At 43.7% G+C, this 23,509-nt stretch overlaps 1 protein-coding gene across 2 annotated transcripts in view; it reads left to right on the forward strand.

Moving 5' to 3' along the window:
* The first annotated feature begins 1,669 nt into the window (after positions 1–1,669).
* arhgap32b (Rho GTPase activating protein 32b) overlaps positions 1,670–23,509 on the forward strand; it is a 110,899-nt gene continuing 89,059 nt past the window's right edge. For both annotated transcript variants that reach the window (XM_080483045.1, XM_080483046.1), the window contains exon 1: positions 1,670–1,752. The gene's annotated coding sequence lies outside the window, so the exon portion shown is untranslated. The remainder of the gene's footprint in view (positions 1,753–23,509) is intronic.

A 23,509-nucleotide genomic window follows, 5' to 3' on the forward strand; every position in this document is an offset into this window, starting at 1 on the left:
ACATGAAAACACAGAAACCCCCCCCTCAGGACTGAGCTCGAACCGGGGATAGTCCTGCCGTGAGGCGAAGGTGCAAACCACTGCACACTAAGTTAGATGCTCTTTTACACATTTGTGTTTCTATTAAAGCTGAGTTCCTCTTTTATTTGATTCCCCCATGACAAGAACTATAAATCCAGCAGCAGAGCCTAATGTCAAAACAATATTAAAAAGTCTGATATTCATATTTGCAGAATTTTATGATAGTAAAGTCATTTTTCTAAAGATTCCAATCGTTTTTTTCTCACATCCACAACCGTGTTTATCACCAATGTAAAGATTAAACTTTTATTCTGGAATTCATTTCCTAGTAACAGTCAAGTGATCAGTGTCTGAACTATCGATCTGACGTCAGAGAGCAGGAAGTGATGACGTCACGCTGACGAAAACAACCTTCCAGGGTGAAAACTGAAATTTGGTCCCGAGAGAAAAGGGGGGGGAAAACAAAAGAATAATTCTGATTTAAGTTAAGATTTTTCAGGTTGATGACATCACAGAATGTTAAGATAAAGAATGTCTTTATGGTTGCTTGTGAACATTTTCACTGGATTTTTGGAAATAAAACAAACATCTTGTTCTCAGTCAAAGTTGTTAAAAAATGTAAGGATCTTGTAAATTAAATTATATCAATATTTTGTTATAAAGCGTTGAACAAATTTTTACCGACTAACGTAAAACGTTTCTTTACAACTCGAGAGAGAGCTGGTAACTTGAGGAAACTTTTTCTCCCGAGTTGTACGAAGGGAGGGTTTGACTTTGTGTTGATTTATTCAACATCAGATCTGCTGTCGTGGTGTGCGTTACTGGAACATTTGGTATCGATCCAATACCGAGTAGGGTACAGGGTGAGTTTCTCTGATACCAATACTTTTAAATATTCAAGAGTATAATCCTCAAAATTACTATTCACATTTCCATGAATTACTGTTAAAATTCCCAGAAATTACGGTTGAAATTCCCAGAAATTACTGTTGAAATTCCCAGGAATATATAATCAATTTGCTAAAAGTGGATGCATTTTCATGACCTATAAATGTCATGATGTTATATTTGATACAAATGTCATTATTTGTAATAATTGTCTGTGTAAAAGTCAATAAACAAACTTGAGCAAAAAAAATAAAAAATAATAATGGATATGAAGTCAGAATTCTGCCAAGAAAATTAAATATTCTACAAATAATAATAATAATAAGGAACATTTCTGTTTTGGTCTGTGGCGGACGAACATCCCAGCTCCAATCATTTATTGTGCCCGGCAGGCGCCTTCAGGGACCCACCACCGTGTAGGACAAAACATAGATTATCTAAATCGTTCTACTAAGCACACTATCCATCAATATTCCACGTTTTAATCCACATATAGACGGATTACTACACCAACACGCTCGGGTTATTGGAATATCATATCAGATCCCAGTTTTCTTCGTGCCGTTATGTCTCGCTTTGAGGTCGTCGTCTTCAGGTTTCCGAGCGGTCCTTGAACGCAGCGCGGGTCTGGAGCCACTGTCTCGCCGCTCCGGTCGGGATCCACTCGGAGCTCCGCTCTGCCGCAGTCGGAGCTCTCCGCCCGGTGCTCTGCCTCCACACAAGTTCCATCGTGGGAGTACCGTCCCGAGACTTCAGGAAAAAAAAACATACTTTTGTTCCGAGGCAGTGGAGATATTTGTTGGGAGGCGGGAGAGAGTATCTTGTCCCCGGAGGAGCGGCAGAGTGAGTGAAAGCGCTGCCCGGGCTCCGTGTCGTCCCGGTGGGGGGGGGGGGACGGGTTTGGTTTTGTGTGTGTGTGTGTGTGTGTGTGTGTGTGTGTGTGTGTGTGTGTGTGTGTGTGTGTGTGTGTGTGTGTGTGTGTGTGTGTGTGTGCGGGGTGAACCCCGTCTCGGCCGGTGGCGCGCTTTTCCTCCCTCCGGCCGGAGAGGCTCCAGACCCCCGCTCACGGTACTTCTGCGTGGGGAAGCTGTGATGAGACGGAGATTTTACCGCCGCCAAGCGCCAGACGGAGACAGCGAGAGCTGAAGCTCATCCACCAGCCGGGCAGAGACCGCCGACCCCCGGCCGCCGACCCCCGGAAGACCCGGCAGGCTCCCGGTCGCCGACCCCCCCAGGTACTCTTAGCACACCCATGCTAGGTGGCCGCGCAGCTTTCGCGTTAGTTTGCCAGTAAACGGTATAGAAAGCACGTGTGTGCGTGTGTGAGTGAGTCTGTGTGCGTGCGCGTGCGCGTGCATGTGTGTGACGGCAGACCCGCGCGCAGAATTTCATTCAGAAAAAGGATAATTTTTCCTTTTCTGCTCCTAGAATCCGCTCCTCTGTTCCACTGTGTGTTTTATCATGATGTCCTGTACCTGATTGGATCTTTACAATCTATCGGCTGTGAAACATTTATAGTTTAGATGCTTATTGAACTATTTTCCAATGGATTAGATTATAAAGTTAGTGGTGCCAACGGAACTTGTCAAGGATAATACTAAGTGAGGGATGATCCAGGCTTCTAATTCCTCTGTTGAATACATTTCCATTTAGGACTTGTCGACTAATAAAAACAAACAAACAACAAAGACGCAAGGAAAATAGCCCAAATTTTGCTTTTTTTTTATTTTAAATTGATGTTCCTTAAACATATTGTGCATTCAAATCCATATGAATAATTTATTCTCAGTCTTCAACTATTTTGAGTTTTAGAGGCTGCTGAAGTGCAAGGTACAGTGTTAATAATGTTATAAATAATCTATATAATAGGTGGAAGAGTTACTCAGTGATTGACATCTCTTAAAACCAATCACAATGTAGGGGCAAGTGGACTGGCCAATCAGATTATGGGGGGGGGGGACCAAACGGGAAGCACCTGTGCTGATATTACAACACACCAAATGATGTATTTAGACAGCTGCGATCCTGGGTTTAAGACCTAATATATCTATAGGGAATCTCAACAGCCTCCTCGCTTATATTTTAATTAATTGTAACCCCCCCCCTTCACCAAAGACATGAAAGCTCTAACTGATGCATTAAAATTCTATTTTGAGTTGAGTGTAGATTGTGTGAAAGCACTAGTAGTTTTAATGCGAGTGTGTTGAACTTTTATTGTAGTGATGGTGTTTTTCTGAACTTGCCTCAGAAGTTTCATTGTAAGTAGTTTGTCATATCTGATCATAAAAGTGGTTTGAAGCCACAATCAACGGTCTAATTTCTTCTTTTTTTACAATAAAAAGCCAAAATGAGCTTTCAGGCCTGGAGGGAGTAGGACACAAGACATTGTGATAATTATTGGATTCAAGCATTAAGAATTCTGTATTGTGGCAATTCTGGGGGGAATACTTCAAATAATATGGCCATAATTCAGTTTACCTGCAATCTAAGCATGAAATGAGCATTTAAACTATATTTCTCTCTCCCTGCTTTTCCCTTTTTGAAGCATTTCCGTTTGAAACTTTTGAATCCTAAATGAGACGTCGTCCATCAGCCCCCCCCCCCCCCCCCAGAAGGTTATCTGATCCACAGTTCACATGGCTCTCTGATGCTTCCCTCCCGGTATTAGATTACGATCTCGTCAGAAGTGCACAAGGCGCTTTAATCCTTGTTTAACTAGGCTAACCAACTGCTGACGTGCAGTGGTGTGCACACCAAAGTGCTTGGCTCCGGAGGCTCCCCCCCCCCCCCCCCCCCCAAACCTTCCCAGGAGTGTGAGTTGTCTAATCATCATCTCCCCCGTTTCCTGGTCAGAGTGATTAATTAGCTGTTGCAACACGCCTGTGAAACTCATTCCTGCTGGCGTCCTGATCAGAGTGGAGCCGTTTACAAGCCACGCTTCGTTACAGGTTTTCTGTCCGAGTCACGGTTCAGTGCAGTGGGGGGGGGGTTACAGTGTGTGTGTGTGTGTGCATCAAACAACCAACTGCATGTTTTCTGGAGCTGTTGCTCTGATTCACATTGATTTTACTTTTTTTTTTTGTGGATAAATTCCCGGTACCAAACGACTTGTACGCAAGAGGAGAAGAGATTATTAATAGTGACGTGGAAATAATGACAAAAATATTGATAATGTGAATGCAAAGTGTTTTTTCTCATTGAAGCTCCTCAGGATTGGGCTGTTCATGGTGGTTGTGGACTAGAAGCTGCGAAATCAGTCAGTTTAATTAAGCGCAGTGTGTTTATGTTCATTAGTGATGGGCGGCTCGATCCTAATACCGATAAGTACGCTGGTATCGATATCGAACGATACCAGTGCAATGAGATCAATACTTTAAGTTTCTCTCCATGCGGCTTCATCCTGAAGACTCTGAAATAATAATTTGTTCTAATTTGTTCTGGAGTGATAGTTTTGTACACTTTGGTTATTTAAGATAAAACATCCAGACATTACAATGTTTTTGTTCTTGTTGTTTGAACAAAACTTTTCTGTTTACCTATAAACTTTTTCCAATTTGTGTTCTAGGTTTGAACTATTTAATAAACCAAAGAGGAAAATCATAAAAACATTTATAGGTCATGAAAATGCATCAACATTTAGCAAATTGATGATATATTCCTGGGAATTTTACCCTTGAATATTTAAAAGTATCGGTATCGGATCGGTATCGGCGATACTGGCCCTGTATTTACTCGGTATGGGCTCGATACCAAATCTTGCAGTGTTGCACACCACTAATGTTCACCATGACTGGTGAACTCCCTGAAGTCTCTCCCTCCAGGGGGAATAAGTGGAAGCATGTTGCAGAGGAGTCGGGCGGGGCAGGATGACTGTGTGTCTCTGGGTAAACGACGGTCCTCGTGTGGCAGCAGCTGTTGTGTGATGCTGGTTAGAAATGTGCGTTGATCCAGTGGAGTGATTAAATATGTCGGTTTCTTTCTGACGCAGCCTCCATGCTGCCTTCTTCTTGTTTTCTACATCAACTTTGTGACAAACCACGTTGGTTTTTTTGGAGATGACGTCTGTCTGAGTGGCTGTTTGACAGTTTGTATAATGAAAAACACAAATTGGTTATTGTAGCATCCAGAATAAACTCAATCTAACTTTTAATCTAATGAATTTAAATAAAGTAAATATGTCCACAGAATACTCCCAAGTGATGCAAATGCTGCCCCACCAGTTGTGAGTCTGCTCCAGGACGCTGGAATCCACCGCACTGTTTCCTACACTATGAAGAACCATTTTCTGTCAGATGCAGCAGGATCTCCTGAAATGATCTGATCATACGGCCACGCTTCACCTCGCCTGCACCACAGAGCCCTGATCGCCTGGATCAGGAGCACCGTCCACCAGAGCCACACTGTGAGGACATTTGATTGGTGGTTATTCATGTTCTCAATTAGGTTGTAATATTATCCGACTCTTTGTGCACGTTTTGGTAAATGTCTGTTATTTTGGCAGCAGCAGTGGACAAACCTGTTCTCATACAGCGAGTAGAAACGTGATGCTTCCTGTGAAATCTGATATTCTGAGGCAGAACACGCCTGCTTCATTCCACCATCGTGTGCGTGCGTGTGCGTGTGCGTGTGTGTGCGTGTGTGTGTGTGTGTGTGTGTGTGCGCTCCCCTCAAAGCTCTGCTGGGGCAGAAAGTTGATGACATGCGGTCCCTTTTGTCGACAGCTGAATTGTGGGTAATTTAAGGTCACCTACTTGGATTTGCTCCATTCACAGAGGACTAGGAGGCTTTTATTTTAGGGTTTTCTTTCCAGAATGATGCAGTAATTGTGAGGAGAGTCCTGTGCTTCGGCTGACGGAGCAACAAAGGCCGATGATTAATTTTTTATTGTCCTTTTGTTGATTTCATTCAGGCTGAGGAGAAAGTTTCACAGCCAGATGATAATGTAAAAGAATAGAGATTATAAATGACTCATCAACTGACACATTTTGGATTATTTAGTCTGACTAAACACTGCCCCCCCACCCCCCTCATATCAGAGCAGCATTCATATTCATATCCAACATGCTTTCATAAGCACGACTGTGGAGGCCATTGTTCCAGGTGTTTACTGCGTCAGGACCGGCCACACTAGCTCTTCATCACAGGCTGAAATGCCCGACTGCGGGGCGATTCAGACTCTTGACAGACGAGTTAAAACGTCTGATGCCCCTCCACCCCCGCTGCAGCTGAAAGAAGAAGTCCTGCTCCGTGGTGCCACCGATGGGAGCCGGTAGATTTCAGATTGCGTCCCTGTGGTACCTGCAGGATTAGTCGTGTCTCCTGTGGCTGTTGCTCCACTGCTCTCCTAAAGCTCGGGCAACTAGGAAAACACTGGTCTGACGTACATGACTGATGGATGTTTGTGTGCATGTACGTCACGCCGTGCAATAACACAAATCGTTTCTGTGGCTCACAGTGAAGGGCAACAACTTCCGTTACCGTCTGCATGCAGCATGAATGGAGCATTAGCAGTCTTAACTGCTGCAGGGACCAATCGCAAAGTCAGCAAAAATAATCTCAAACCGTTTCGTTAAGGAGGAAGTATATTCCCCTTTGGAAAAATCCTTTAAACAGCCTCATTTGAAAAGTGCTGACTCTTTAGTTTAGTTTTTTTTTTTTCTATCAGTCCAGTAAATTTCTTTCCATTTATCAGTTGATGCAGACAGAGTTGATCCGATGTGTACGAGGGGGCTTCAGGACGTCTGGACCGCGGCCAGCCCGGCTCAATGACTTGCAACTCCTGCTGAGTCACAGGTCCGGTGGGGGGGGAATGTGTGACTTCATCAGCATAATACTGCTGCTGGATATTATTGGCTTTGAAGTGAAACACTGATCGCGCTCCAATAGGTAATATAGCAGGTTTTATATAAGCAGAAGGTAAAGTAGTTTTTCGATTCGGACCATGAATGTCTGAAATGATTCGTATAGGATGTCTTTACTTTTTAGCCGGAGGACGTTAAACAGTGGTGTGTATAGTGAAACTGAATATGGACAGTTTTACAGAAAGTCGTATATTATAAATTGTCATTGAATTACTCCTTCAGTGTGTTTAATGTTCAGCTTCTCGGAGCTTTGAACACTGTTCATGGTGACATTTAGAAGTTTTACCGTTTCCTGTGGAAGTTAATCACTTGTGTTGATAAAGTTTCTGATTGTGCCTCCATGCTTCCTGTGCAGCGGGTATTTTCTTAATGTACTTAAATGACTGCAGACATCAGATATATTGTCAAAAGTGCAACTTTATTGCTGTGATTGTCCTCTGAGCTAAAATGCAAATAAACAATCCCCCCAAAAGAGTCACTGAGGCGCCGTCATTCAAATAAATTCAAGCTTTAACCAGGTGCAACAGCAACTATGGAAACTCACAAGGAATGGTAGAACGGAACCAGGAAAATGGGGAAAAACTCAAATTTGCTAAACAAGATTTGTTTTCAGCTACAAAATCGATAAATTGATTAAATTGATATTTTCTGGTCAGCCTTACCCCCATGTAAGCTTGCGTTTTATCTGTTTTCTATGAAGCTTGAGTGATTTCTCTAAAAACTCTCTGAGCATGAAGCCTATAAAACTTATTATTGATCAAAAAGTAGCATCACTTTCTGCTCAATTACAAACTACCTGCTATTATATTAGACTGTAATTACATATTGTGTATCAATTACAATTCTAATGTTAATTAACAGTTTGAATCTGATTTGAATAAGAATAAACGACACAGCTTGTAGATATACACTCACATAACCCCAACAATCATCCTTCAGTCGGTCCTTTTCTGTTTGGAGCTGCAATCATGAATTTGGCTCAAATCAAAGCGAATTGAAAGCGGTGAGCAGCAGCGACTGTCCTCGTTCTCCTGTTACGCAACCAGCCGCCTCCTTTTGTCGTCTTGTTATGTACATGAAACCTCCGGCACTCTCAAAGGTCTCCTTGTTTGTCCCGGCCTTTAGCAGCCACGCACCGAGCCAGACGTGACCTCCGACCTCCGGGCCTTCCACACTGACGCACTGTGGGCGGGGCCGGGCGGCCGTTTGTTCTTCCTCCCCGCGTATCCGTTAATGATGCATAATGCATCCCCCACCTCTCCTCTGCAGGTCTGCAGGCTCTTCGTTTGGAGTGCGTAAAGAGCTGCAGGCCTCTGGTGAGCCGCCGCCGCCGCGGCCCTCTGAGGATGCCGGGACATTCCCAGAGGAGATTCCATTCCCCCGTAAACAATCCTGGCTTTGACACAGGCGCTGATTAGCCAGTTGCCAGGGTGTTTCCACAATGGCCCTGCCGAGCAGAATGAGATCTGATCCACACAGAAAAGAAGAAGCAGAGACCTCATTCAGGACTTTTCTGGCGGCAAGTTGCATTAAAAGTACTTTGGAGACTTTAAACCTGCCGTCTTACCCAAAGTGCAGAAACTCAACAGATTGTTCCAGCGAGGCAGTGAAAGCAGATTTTTCTGTCCGCTGTTTACCTCCTCTCTCTCCTGCTGTTGTTCTTGAAGCACATGCAGAGACGCCAAACGATGTCATTCCTCGGCTTCTTTTCACATTTTGAAGCTTCATTGATCCTTGAAGGCGGAAAGCTGACCATGGTCGTATAAAGAACGGAGCCAAAGGGGGAAGAAACCCTCAGTAAAGGAGATAAATTAAACATAAAGTGAAATATTTTGGATAAGGAACCGTCTTTACATTGTGTTTATCCTGGGAACTCTTTGTCAAGGGTTCATGAGAAGAGGAAGCCGGGCTTGTTAAAGGAACACACCCAATGAAAACAGTGAGAGGATTTTCTAGCAGCGTGAATCAGTTTAGAGCAAAGTTGTGGTAAAACAAAGTGAGAGTGCACAGTAACTCCAGGTCATCGTGATTAACTTAAAATAAAATCACTTAACAAAGGTATTAAAGAATGTCTGAAGGAAAAGCTTCTTATTCCATCATCAAGGAGGAAAACGATTGTTTCCTGATGTACCCCGCAGCAGAGTACAATAACCCTGAAATACCATATACAGCAATATCGTGTTGTTAAGTTGTACTATATTAGGAATAAAGAGGATTTAATAGAAGAGACAGAAAGTAGAACTGGAGCCTGTTGACCTCAGGAACGCCTCTATTCATTCACATTGCATTAATGTGCGTGCTGGTAAGATGGTATTTTATTTGTCAGTACTTCAAAACTCACAAAAGAATAACAGAAACAAAGAAACAGAGAAGTCACTGGAGTTCCAGTTCCTCCAACAGACTCCCTGATCGTGGAAACCAGACGAACGTCTTGGGTTACTTGATCAAGAGGTTCTGATCCGACAGGGAGCTGCTCGTTCTGATGGACTGTTTGGTGCTAGAAGAGAGAAGGACAAATGTGACGTTTGAAAAGACTTTGATTCAGGCTAAATTGTGATTTCTAGACTTCTAAAATGTGTTTCATGTCTGCAGTGGTCAGTATTTGTCAAAAAGGAAGCGATGAACCAAACATGGACGTGACAGAGACACAGAGTGACGGCTGCTCTGTTCAGCTTCTGTCAGAATACACAAACCGTCATGAAGCCTGGCGGTCCAGCGTGGCGGTCTATCTGGTTATGTGAACACATAACTACATTCTGTAGCTCTTAATTTCAACCCCCTCTATCATTTTCCATTTTTTTTAGTTTATATTCCAAAAATATTTTTGACCTTTTTTTTGTACTTTGTATTGTATGTAGTTATTTACTGTTATTTTCCTCGCTTTATCCTAACCCTGGGTATGAAGTGATTATTAAGGCAGGTATTAAATCACCTAAGTTCAACACCCAGAGTTAAAAACTACGCTCTGTTTGTACAACAAATATTTTGTCCAGTGTCAATGGTAGAACGTTGGAATATTAGTTCTCATATTACGAGACGACGGCACGGCTGTGACGGCGAATATCATCCCAAACCTGGTGTACAGGTTTAGTGGGAAAGCTTGCTTTCAAAATAAAATGAACACAAATGAAATAGCAACAATTTTTTTTAATCGGTCGTTTAAATCGGTCGATTAATCGAAAAACGAGTCGCTCATGTTAATGAAGTCTTTTTCCCATGAGGGTGGATTGAAGCGTGGAGGATGTGATGAGGGTGAAGTCTTCTGCGGTGACGGGCTCAGGCAGGTGTTCCAGGTTCCCTTTTAAAAGCCTCGCCGTCAATAATTAACAGGCCTGTTAAAAAAAGCGCCTGTGGGTTCATGCCCAGCCGATGACCTTTGTCACACGTGGCCCTCCCCCCTCGCTGCAGGGCGACACCCAACACCCCCGAGGCTCCAGACACGACCAACGCCAACAAACCCTCTCCTGCGTTCCCTTCATCCCTGCAGGTTAGCTGGCTCTATGTTGCGGTCCAGAGCGGCGGCGTTGTGTTCGGAGTGTCTGTGGCTCCTCAGCCCCGCTCCAGTGGTTCCCTGCAGGTCACAACAAAACGCCGGGAAATAAACATTTTAATTCTCGTTCTGAGTCTTATCTTGTAGCTCGAGGTGAAAAACGCCTCAACTCGTTTAGAAAATTCGATCGTTTCCAACCTGGGAAAGCTCACGCTGCATACATAAAAACAAGGAGCGATAAAGGAAGAAGAATAAAGGGTTTCGTTCAATTGCTTTTACTGGCGACGAAACACCTTCAGTCGTTTGTTTGATTGGTGGAAAGAAACTAAATGAAAGAGTGAACAGTGAAAACAACAAGTCAACCTGCTAAAACTGATTAATTATCTATAAAACTCAAAGTAAAACAGCTCAAACTAGATAGAAGTTGTTGAATTGGTAGAAATCTCTAAAAAGAAGTGGATAATAAAGTAAAACGGGTAAACAAAGTCAGCCATTAAAATGTTAAACTGCTGAATCAGCTGGAAATAAAATGTCAAACAGTTTAAAAAATGGCTGAAAGGTCTAAAAATAGGAACTGGTAGAAGATTTCTGAATGAATCTTCTGAACTCTTAATATAATGATGGTGATCGCGAAATACGTCAGACAGTTGGTCATTACCGATAGACATTCCCGTGGTCCAGTTGATATCCTCTTAAAACTGGTCTTGTGTCTGAATTTTTCATTTATCACTCTGAAGGATCACCTCCGTCTTTCATATCGATGGGCGCCGCCATTTTGTATGGTGACGTCACGTCACATGACTCGGCAGTTCCTGTGTGGTGATTTGCACGAGTCGTTTGTGAATTATAGTCCGATAAGTTGTTGACCGCTGAAGTATTTTGTGTTTATTGTGATTTTTCTTGTTCTTTTTTTCACGTTATGTTGACATTATGTTTCACATCTGTTTTGACAGTTTGTGATGTTAATAAACTTTATGTTACCATAAACCTGCCTTATTCTTCATTGTTTTGCAAATAAACAATAACTTGGGGAGTAGTTAAATATTCTCGTCAAACTTTACTTCGGTCCAGTAAAAACTGCACGATAACTGGACCAGTGTCTGGTAAAACATGTCGCGATCCCTGTAATGAAAGCACTCGAATAAATATAATCCAAGTCCTTTGAGAAAGAACAACCTTCCTAATTCTGTTTTAAAGCTGCGTTCTCTCCTTTCTGAGTGCAGATGAACTGTATTTGCTGTAAAGAGGCTCCTCTGGTGGTGAAAGGTCTCAGACCCTGTGGAAGATAAGACCGGTTAAACTTTAAACTCCCACTTGTTTGGTTGAACATCATTTGTTGGCATTTAAAGGAGCCCTTCCTTCAGTGTTCCCTCTGCCCCCGACCCCTGGAGGGGGGTGGGGGGTGGTGGGGTTATACACCGAGGCCCTACAGCGGAGCTGTCTAGCAGGTCGGTTCATTGAACACCCGCTTTCCACTTCCTCTGCTCCATTCCTGGAATTAGGTTGATGGGTGTCATGTTGTCGGGGTGCATTAGTGTCGGCCTCACCTATCAGGCGCAGAGAAGACGCCCGTCAATATTTGAAATGGGCCAGAAAATGATCTTCACTTCCTCCTGCTTGGCAAATATTTCACATAAAGTGGAATATTTCAAGTTGTTGTGACTGACTGAGCTGAAACCTCCTGAGACATTCAGAACAAATCGTTTCCAGTTAACCAGTGGTGGTATGGTCTGTTTTCGTATTTTTGTGAGACGGTTTCATGTTTTTTTTTTCTGGAGGAAAACGGAACCCATGTCCTGATGTTTCAGAGTGTCCACTGATAGAGCTTCAGATTGATCTGTACGTTGACATTGCAGCATATTTGAGGCAGGCTGAATGAAACACTGAGACTTGAACAGTTCAATACGACATTTAATGGGAGGAGAAAGTCCCAGAAACTCCATCAGCGTCTGCTGCCTTATGGTTTCTCTATTTTCTGAACTAAAGTATGAAAACAAAGAGAAATCACACTGGTACAAGTCACATTTATTTTTCCATCTCAGACACTGAACTCTGTCTGCTGCACATTTGATAATCCAGTGATAATGGAGGTACGGTAACAGCTTTCTGTTGTCACACAGTGACATCTGGTGGCCACACGTGGTATGTACTGGTTTATTTTTTTATAAGTTGCACGACCATCCAAACAAATAAAGAACATTACAGTTCATATAATTTGGTGAAAGAGACCCTTTTTCCCACTTTTCACCAAATAAAATGAGTGTACTTACATTTTATTCCTGTTTTTAGATATTTTTAACCATTTCAGCCGATGAAGACGTTTTAAACTGTTTTTAGATGGTTCAAGCCATTTTTCTTTTTTAGCAGTTCTATGCTCAGTTTCAACAGCTTTTTAACTTATCTTTCAGCAGTTTTTTCTGTTTTTAGCTGGTTTTGCTTTATTCTTTTCACAGATCAAACAATACGGGCGAAGCAGCATCATTAGCGATGAACGTAAACAAGTGTTTTCATAAAGAATTAAACTTTTATTTTGGTTTAATTGAAACGTCGACACATCTCTACATTGAAGCGACAGGCAGCTTCAGGTTAGGCGTTACGACGTGGTTCACGTTTCAGTTTTCAAACTATTTCTTTTCTTTCCCATGTCCTGTTTGGCAGCTCAGGCAAACAATCTGATGGGATTAAGAGCCTTCTGGTGTCAGAACACTGTTTGCTGTTGCAACAGGAAGAGACTGTTTTCAGACTCTTGAACCGCTCTTTTATTTAAACGTCACATTTGAAAACAAAGTAAAAGTGGATTAACATGTTATTTAGTGGAAACCGTATAGAGGGGCAGAAGACACGAGGCTGTAGAGCCACAGGTTGCCGATCCAAACACTGGATGGAGTTTTACCTGTGAAGTTCAATATTTTTAGATTTGCTTGTAAGCTCCCCTGTATTCCTTCAATCACCTAGTTCATTGGGTAGTATTGTCCTATATCGTGTCGGATCACCAGATTCTTCCAGAAAGTCCATGACACAGCAGCTGCAGCCTGCAGAGGCTTGACCTGTAACTTGAGGTGAAAGGCGTCTTTGTTCTGACAGCCTTTAGAATAAAAAACAAAAAAACCCTTCTTCTCAGTGGGTCTCCTATCTCTGAAACAAACAATCCATCAGCCTCACCCTCCTCATCCTCGGCACGCAGCAGGCGTTCAGGTGCGGCTGCACATTCAGTTTGAACTCAGCACGATGGGATGAAAGAGGAGAGGCTGGTTTAAAAGTTTGCTTTCTCTTCCCTCCCTGTGTGGACTTCTGTGCATGTTTGACTTTGAACCAGCAAACTCTCCCCCCACCTGGAACAATGTTCTGTCTAGACGGGCTGTACCTCCGTTCTGAAGGTTCGGTTCACTTGAGGCACAATGACGGCTTCAGGCAGGCGTCTACAACCCGCAGCTCCTGCAGAGCTTCAGTCCTCGCAAAACTACCTGTGAATAAAACATTTTTTCAATGTGGCTTTTATCTCCTTCTTTGAGGAGACAAATGTGACGCTGGGATAAAAGCATGGCTCAGTAGTTTGTCAGCTGAAGTCTGCATCGCCTCCTAAAATGTCACGGAGCAACCGGAAGGTAAAAAGGTTCCAACTGCTGAAGAACTGAAAGAACTAGGATGGCTAATACTTCTGGTGGGGGTGGGGGGCGGGGCTAACACGGCTAAAGGATATAACATAGGTATATCTTCCAAATGGCAGAATGGTTCCTATATCTTCAACAGGTATGACGACAGTGGGGACGAAGGCTAAAGTAGTTAGCACCGCGATATTGGAGACATCAGTCAAAACAGCTCGAGCTCAGCTATAATGGCTAAACGATAAAGTCTCAGCAGTTCTTAATTCTAGTTTTTGACGCTTATAAATGCAACATAAACTACAGTTTCGTTAAATACAGTAAATCTTTATGGTAGAAAGACTAATGGTGTAAAAACCAGTCACAGACCAAGAGCCACTGATCGGGTACTTTTGGGTAATTCGGTAATTTAAACGGAGTTACACAAAAACCTTTATAAGACTTCTGTTCATCACTGGTAGTCTCGTGGTGGAGTCCACGACTTTAATGCAAGAGACTCTGGGTTTTTTTTTGGTTTGTTTTATTGGTCGGCTATAACCCCGGTAGAAGAGCCACACAGGTTGGCCACCCCTGGTGTATCTTGGTTTTGAACGTTGCACAGTGTTTGTAGGCGGCACTGAGTCCCCAGTCCAAACAGGACTCCAATAAAGGAACAGAAATAGAATCTGAGAACTCCGTGTAAAAACAGAAATGACAAGGATTACAGTATACATAAACATGTTTTCCTCTAGCAGTCAATTCATGAGCATTGAAATTGAGTTAATGATTTATTATTATGATTATTTCACAACATTGACCAAACCCAGACCTCAGGATATTTTACTAAAACGTCTCTTCATATCTCCATGAAAGCAGTAAATGTGTTTCACTCTGGAAACTAAGTAAAAAGGAATCGTGTGAATCCAGATGTGCTGTCGAGGCCCTACTAGGACTCAGGATCTGTACTGGATTATTTAAAAACAGAATATTTTTCCTGTTTGTAATTTCAGGCCAACGAGGCTTCAGAACCTGCTTCCTCCTGAACATCACTTTGTATTGGTCTAATTCGGTGTGACGCACGTTGATTTAACTGAAAGTCGTCTTTTGTGCTGCAGACCGTGACCCTTTTTAACAATCTCCTTACAGGACAGTGTGCAGTAAATACTCTGATTCCCTCCTCATATCTTTCTCACACCGTCACCTTCTCGATGACTTTGCTTTTCCGAAGTTTTACCACCGTGTTGGTGACCAAACGGCAGTAATCCTGCAGTGGACGGCAGTAGAAGGTGTTTGAACAGATACTGCTCTGACTGTAATTGCTCCACGGGCTGCTGTTGTCTTCTGAATCACATTTTAAAGCTGTTGTGCCTGTAAATATATGTACCGTGCAGGTTTGTGCACAGAGGGGCAGTTTTACATTCCAGGCATGCTCCTGTCTGATAATGCATTTCCCGAGCTGGAAAATGAAAAGTTTGGCTTGATACAACAAATCATGTTTATTTGCAAAGGAACTTTAAAATGCAGTCTGTGCAGGTTGAAGGACAAAAGGCGGAGAGGTTTGTGATCTGCAGCTACAGCGCCGTCGATATGAGGTTTGCGTTTCATTCTGCATTCTACAAGTTATCCAAGCGCAGAGTTTCTGCTTATCGGTACACACCAGAACAATAAGAACAAGATATGGCGTTATTACATGACGTTTTCAGGGAACATGAGGAATCCAGCTGGGATATTAAATATGAGGACTGTGTTGACGTGAACCTGCTCAGATTACAGGTGTTGTGGTTCCAGATATGCTGCGATGCTGTCGGAACATTGAGATATTGCTTTTTCTACATATTGAGGAATACGCCAGCACCAGACCACATCTTTTTAGCTATTTATATTGTTACCCATGTAACGTGTAATACTGCCTCTCTGCTCTGTGGTTCACCAAAACTTTACAGTGACGCCAAACAATTTTATTATCTTTTGTTTTCTTCTAAAACTTCCAAAAACATAAATAAAGAAAAGATTATTTAAAACAAAAATTTGAGTTTTGATTCGATTTAAGATTTTTTTTTTTCTCAATGCATTTACAAATGCCTGCAGACATCAGATATATTGTCAAAAGTGCAACTTTATTGTGAATGGTGTAAGTTTAGCTGAATGCTAAAAGGAAGCTCCATGGGATTGGCCGTACGAGCAGCGAGCAGCTCTTTCATACGTCTGTGGGTCGTCCCAAAGTTGACGTCATTCAGTTTACTCAGAAAGTGCTTTAGGGAGCTTCAATAACCGGATAGAGACGGAATAAAGCCTGCTCATGTTTCACACTCCTTCACCCCCGCAGACAGACTCTGTCCGTCCTGCCAAGGTGAACGGAGTTAACAAGGTCACTCGGCTCACCTCCAGGTCTCCAGAGGCCAACGCATCAGATGACGAGCATAAGGAGGCCAAGAATCATGAAGGCTGCGTTTTCCATCGATTTCTGTCTCCAGTTTGTTTGTGTCGGGACGGCGAACAGCTGATTGGCTGACGGTGGTGGGCAACAGCTGGACACTGATACGAGAGCAGATGTGAAGTGTCTTCTTACAACCTGGTGTGCCCGTGGGTGACCGTGGACTTGAAACCCTTCCTTCAGCCCAACATTGGCGAGGATGGACCTCCTGTTCTTTGACAATTTGTAATGGTGTAGAATGTGGATGGATCTGCACTTTCTCTTAACGTGCCGTCACAGTCCCGCTGCAGTGTGTAAACCTCCACCTGTGCAGGGGCGCAGTGTCGCTCACGGATGCAGAGCAGACTGCCTCGTCATGGCCTGATTCCTGCAACGCTCCAAATTGCCTCATGAATATGCAACACGGAGTGAATCGAGGTCAGCGCCTGTCTGTGGAGTCAATATCATACTGGGCTGTGGAGCAGAGGAAGAGCTGACGACGCTTCTGTCACTGAGACGCTGCCTCGCCTCGCCATGCGTCCACACCCTCACCAGCCACAGTATCAGCTATATGTGCTAGTGGCTGCTTGCTATTAGCTATTAGACCACGAGCTGTGGCGGTCCTGCGTCGACTGCAGCCTCAGTTTTCGGACAGCAGAGACACACGGGGTGGTCTTCATCAGCTCCAAGCTTCACTCTGTTGGAAAAGCACACAGATGCTCTTGTGCACGCTGCAGGTTGGAACCACTGGTTCTTGGCGCTGACTTCAATCTATCCCCACATGTAGTAACTCCTGCAGCCACTAGAGGTCTCCAAATACCCCCCTGCAGCGTGCTAATTCAACCTATCGGTCGTTTTCCCAGGAGAAGAGGCCTTCCGGGAGGGAGCAGCTGTTTTCAGTGAATCCCTCAGGTGCTTCAGTAATCAGCTCCCAACAGATGGAACCACACAGCAGTCGGGTATCTAATACCTGTGTTTTCTCCACAAACCGAGCCCCGCCTCCGTCTGACTTCGTCCAGCCTCGCCTCATTTGAAAGCTCCGCTGGTGTTGAAAGGGAAGCTGCAGCTCCGGCAGTGTCGGGCTTCAGGCTGCTGGTCTGCCGAGCGCAATCGGTCCAGAGGGAGCGCATTGTTCCTGCCATTCAAGCTCCTTCTCAGCTTTCCTCATGAATCCGCCCGCTAAAGAAGAGCTCTGAATCTCTGTGACAGCACTTTCTGTCCTGCTCCAACAGTCCCAGCTGTTGGTGGCCTCAGTCAGCCTTCACGTCAATCCTTGAAGGAGAAAAAGAAAATGTAGAAGAACGGTTAATGGAGCTCGTCCTTCAATCCTACCTAACAGTGCATTTATTAAAATCTGCCTTCACTTTACTCGACTGCAGATAGACGCCTTAAAGCTGCAGTTATTCCAGCAACACTCGACTCTGAATGACATTTAATAGGAGTCACAAAGTTGATGAAGTTGTATTTTGGCTTATATAAACAGTTTAATCTCATCTGGTCTAAACGGCAGGAATTCACACACACAATAAATCAACATGCATGTATATTTGTTTCAACTTTACCCCTTCTCAAAACTACTAAACATTCTGTCATTTCCAAGGTTTTCATCCTTTAATTGTCAGTACATGTATTTTTCTCATTTATTGGAAATGGAACATTTTCCCAAAAATAAATAAGTAGGAGTTTGAGGCTTTTGTTGGGATTGGTCGTTTATTTAATCAGGGTATCCAAAACTTTTAATCACCATTGTTTCACAATAGATAACAAACATTAACCAATACACAAACTGGCACTTAAAATTCTGAAATTGATTAAATGTTTGAAAGCTTTGAGAATTTATTCATGTGATATATGAAAAAAATAAATACGGATAATTTAATAGTTAGTTTTTCTGTCAATACGACAACAAAAGGGTGCAAAGTGCACCAAGAGTCCTCTCAGGGACTCTGAGTTTCATATTTCCACATTGGATCTGCCCCACATGCTTTTAATCGTCTGCACAGTCGATTCTAAACAAACGAAGTGCAAATGAGGCCCTGCCCTGCTTTGTGTTGTGTTGACTGATTGTGTTGACTGATTGTGTTGATTTGTCGGGTCTTCACCCTTCATGTCTTTCTTATATGTACATAAATGAAGTGTCGGGGACTAATGGGCTGCAGCTCCACCTGGAGGAGGGTGCGTTTGACGGTTTGATCTGTGGGAGCGTGACGTGACGTCGCCCTGGTTGCAGCCGGCCTCATTAATCAGAGCCGGAGGGAGGAAGGTAATGAAGACGAGGCATGCAGGGCTGCGTCCAATCAGCACGACTCTGTTTTGGTGCAAATGCTGCTGGGAGATAATTGACAGGAGGGATGCGGAGGTTTGGGCGGAGGATTACTTTCGGCTGAACCGCACCACCACCACAGTATTTCCAGCGCAGCTTTCCAGGAGATTTACGTCTGAAGGTCCCTGATAAATCACTTATTCATTAGTGTTTGTCATCGTGAGTCAGCATGAAGCTGTGACGGGGTTCCGCTCTGCCCTCCTCTGCCCTTAACCCTGCCGGGGGGGACCAGCCTCTTCAGGCACAATTATTCCTCAGCATGTCCTCCCTCCTCCCTGTTGTCTTGTTTTCTCTGCAAAGTCAACGCCGCAGTTATGTTCATGATTCGTAGTAAAACTGTGGCGTGGATGTAGGACGGCAAGTCTTCCTCGATAATTAAAACACAAAAACAGTCACAGTATGTTTTACTCTTCTACTACGATCCCTCCCGACGAGGCTTCCAGCCTTGAATTGGATCTGAATCATCTCTGAACCACTCGTGGTCACATGCTCAGTGGGTGCCGGTTTTCCCTCATTAATTTTTCTCTTTGCAAAGAATCTTCCTGGATTCACGTCTCAGATGAAACAATTTGCTCATCCTCACTCTCTTTTTAAACTTGGCATGATGCTGCAGTGTGGAGTTGATCTGTGGTGTCCAACATCAAGAGCAGGTCGAGGCAGGAAGGACGAGCATTCAAACCTTTTCATTGACCACAGTCACTTTACAGATTTGATGCTGTTTCTTTCTGCAAAGTGACTCAACCTGTACGTGGACAGTCTTGGTTGTATCTGCTCTCCTGAGAGCCTCCGTACTGGAAGAACCTTCCGCTCTTCAATACTGGACAGATCCAGGCTTGTCACTGTGGAGCTGTCTTGTCACAAGCATGTTGTTTTTCCTCATGTGTGACGATGAATACAGAGTAAGGCTGCAGAATATTCAGAAATCATCTGATAATCAGGCCGGGATCGATCAATATCTATTCCACACTTGTTGATACTGTGACAAAGGTAACTCTGCGAGACATTGTGCGTCCCTGCAGCTCCCGGTCTGCAGGGACATCAGTCACAGATTAATCTCTGTACGGATCAATCTTGTGCCTCTTCCAAAGTCTGACATCTGGAAAATTCCCAAATGAGCAGAAAGCAGAGAAATGGAGCTGTGTGCATCGCTGCAGGAGTCCTGCAGCACACGGTCGTAACACAACTGAGTAATGCTCTACGTCAAAGTGGTTTTAGAACAAGAGGCAGAAACACTCATTTATTGCAAATCTTTGGGCAATTCTGCATGAAATGAATGCATCCTAATGACAAGATGGTTCAGGATGATAACTTTGGGCTCCTTGAACTTTGCTGGACTGTTCTGACCTCCGACTCTCCATCGATCTCTATTGTCTCCGTGTCCACCACTCCCTTCTCAGATTTAGATTTATCTGCATGCAGGTTGTGTTTTGTGGTCCACCGTGGCCGTTTACAGTAAACAGGCGTCTCTGCTGGTCCCCGGTCGGGGTCAGGCCGACAGCACATTATCCACGACTCTTCGTGTCGTCTCACATTGAAAGGGACTGCGTCGGTCCATCATCAGCGTAACTACTCAGACCCCCATCATTCACCTTCCCTCAGTGGAGCTTTTGCTGACGGTTGATGGACAACACCACCGTTCCATTAATGTGGTTATAGTTTCATCATTACAGTAACACTGAGTTGTATTTCTGCTGCTCATTTTTCACCTGCCTAATTTAGATCCACATCGCACATTTGGCTGCATTATCTTCTGCGGTAATTCACTGAGCACCGTCGCCCCGGCGTTGTGCTGCTGTTGTGAGTGGGCGCCTTATCAGATTTTAGCCTCCTAATTATGAGAACAAGTTTTATTACCCAGGCTTCACGCCGGAGCTTCTAAATCAGCTCCAAGGTCGTTCACCATGTGCACTTCTCTTCTTTTCCTTCTCACTTCTCGGCTCTCCTGCCGGGGCCACGACGATCTTCTCGGCGCCCAATGCTTTCTCCAGACGGTGGGTCCAGGGACTTTTGCTCTGTGGAAGATTCTGTTATAATAAACCCAACCTGGGCATGAATCACACAGCAGTGCAAGTGTGTGCCAAATAATCACGCAACTATTTGTCAGATGAGGCCAGACCCACCAGGGACAAGCACGGCCTCGTGACGTCATTTGACTGGTGAAACTGTGAATTGTTAGTGAGCAGGGGTCGAGTTTTCTCTTAAAGCAGGAATAAATCTGAGTTCTAAGTTTGTAGCTCACCACTAATAGCTGTATTCACCCAATTGAGGTCAGCACAGTCGGTGTAATTTCTCGCATTTTAATTATATCACACATTTTGCCACTTGAGCAGTCGGTTTGTTTCTCAAGGATAATTCCACTTGGAAAGGTTTTGAGACAAAGGGGATCAAACCATCAATCTTGAGGTTGGAATTAAACGTGCTCAATATCAGTTTAAATTGTCAGTCTACTAACTACTAGTTTATTATCTTGAAGGGAAAAAGGAATCATCATGTATTTTCATTTAGCAAGTTAATTTGCTGTTGTTCGGTGAATCGTGGCTTTTGTACTTGATTACAGCCTTTTCATGAAAACCGTACCGTGTTCGTTGTTACTAAACATTTTGCCACACAGAATTAACTACAATTAAAGTGATTAAAGTCTCAGAAATGAGAAAAATACTTTGAAGTTGTGACGAATGATCAGATGCAGGACTTCCTGCTCCGTTACTGCTAACAGTACTGCTTACCAGCAGAAAATAAGTCACTTGACATTTTCAGGATTTCTGCCCCAGTTTGGTCCAGAAGTGTTTTCATGATCTCACTTCAAACCCGGTTCCAGAGCTGCATTTCTCTCCCTTTGCTGGGTGAGATGGAGATGACCCATGGTGAAGCGGGTTTTTCTCTGGCAGCTTCACATGTTCTGCTGCCTGCGAGATTAGCCTTCCTGATGCTAACCTAAATGCAGTGTGCTTCATCAAATCCTCTGCTTCAAGTCCTGAGAGCCCGGCCACATGCTGGCATATTAAACAGGGCTTCTCTCCACTAACATGCAGGCTTTGCACTGGGCAGAGCAAAGATATTGTTTTGAAAGCAGCATTTAGCTAAGCCCTCCCAGCTGCTAATAGACACATCCTCAATGAAGCACCTGGTTCCATTCAGCTCCACCGAAGCTGTGAGATCCTGAAGGATCAGACCAGACTGTCCAGGTTTGGATTTATTTAAAGGTGTCAGATTATGCAAAATTCCATTTCTAAAGGTTTTCCAACAGTATTACAAGTGAAGTATTTCTGTCTTTTCTGCGTTAGCTCGTCTTCATAATGAACTGCTGAGATCCACAGTTTGAGCTCCACGAGGAGCGCATACATCATTTCTGCTGCAGGTCACACTCTCAAGCGTCCTCGTGACTGAAGTGTCACGAGCAGTAAAATTGCTCAATCCCTTTTTATTTGCAACACAGAAAACCGTCAGCTTCCCAGCACTCGGCCTTGATAACGCCTTGTGTGTCTGTTTGAAGGAGGAGCTGTGGCTTCTTGCTCAAGGACAGTTGGACAGAACAGGTGGCTCTCTGGACCATTGAACCTTCACCCCTGAGTTGAGCTGAGCGACCTTTCGGGCAGTTTCCTCTCTCATCAGCAGGCAGCACCGCTTCCTGCCGTACTGCTGCTGTAACGGAGAGGGAGGACCGGACACATTTGTTCAATGTTTCACAAGAGAAGAGATGCCAAACATGGGTGCTGTTCCTGCCACCTGTGTGTTCGGCTTTACCCTTTAAAAAATGTCTGGAGGAAGATATTTCCCTCTGAGAACGCCTCGCCGTTGCAGTAATGCTCTTTCAGTTTTGTTCCCACATAATGGACCTTTGACACAATTAGAGGGAATCCAGCCTCATTAAAAAGAAATCGCAGCGATTCGGTCGAAATGTCAACACGTAGATATCCATGTAACGTTGACAGTCCGGTGGAGGAAAGGACCGCAATTTTGTGCCTCCAGGAATAATTCAAAGTGAAAATGTATAAGCTTGATGTGGATGAGGCGATGTGACTCACACACTGTGTAGCTTAGAGGAGGCGCTGTTTGCAAGCGAACACTCCAGCGTGTTGCATGCTGATACTGCAAAGCTGCTCTGATGAGCTCACGATGAAGAGCAATTGACTGACTGACTGGAATCATTCATGAGGGGGGATGTTTAAGGAGCACTTGTGTGAAATTTGCCGTGTTAATGTGAGCAATCGAGTTCTGCAGCAAATCCTTCCACAAACTAAACACCCAGCACAGATCGACAGCATTCATCCGAAATAAAACCACCGTTTCAGAAAGGTTGATGAAATGATTATTTAAAACTTACACTGAATTGTCAATGGAGATCGGGGTTTGGTCAACGATTTCAATCGGATGTACAGAGTAGGTCTGGTTTGTTGGTTGTTTAGTTAGTCTGCTGGTTGTTTGATAGACAGGTAGTTGAGTTGCTCAGGTTGTTGGTTGATAGGTAGGCACAATATGTAAATATATAGGTTAGTGGGGGAGTAGATTAGTTCCTGAAGTGGTTGATTTGTTTCTAGAATAGCTAGTAAAGGTAGGTATTCAGGCAGTCTGTTTTTTCATTTGATTGTTGTTTGGTCGGTAAGGAGATGCAGGAAGTAGATTTTTCTTAAATTCATTAGATTGGTAGGGAGCATGTTGTTAGGTGGGCATGTGGAGGCCGGAAACTTTCATTGAACAGTAAATTAATTTGATTGTTTGTTTGCTTGGTCAGTGGGTTTGTTGGTGGATAAGGAGTTTGACTCTTTGGCTGCTTTGTTGATCAGGTGATTGTTTATGTCAATGAGTGAATTGTAACATTGGAACGAACGTTGCTGAAGCAGAAAGTTCATGGATACTCTTCACTCAAGGAACAGAGTTGGATTAATTAAAAGCAAGGTCTTAAAATTCTCGATTCTGCACCACAAGCTATAT

The sequence above is a fragment of the Lipophrys pholis genome (genome assembly GCF_963383615.2).
Source record: "Lipophrys pholis genome assembly, chromosome: 16".
Taxonomy (NCBI): Eukaryota; Metazoa; Chordata; class Actinopteri; order Blenniiformes; family Blenniidae; genus Lipophrys; species Lipophrys pholis.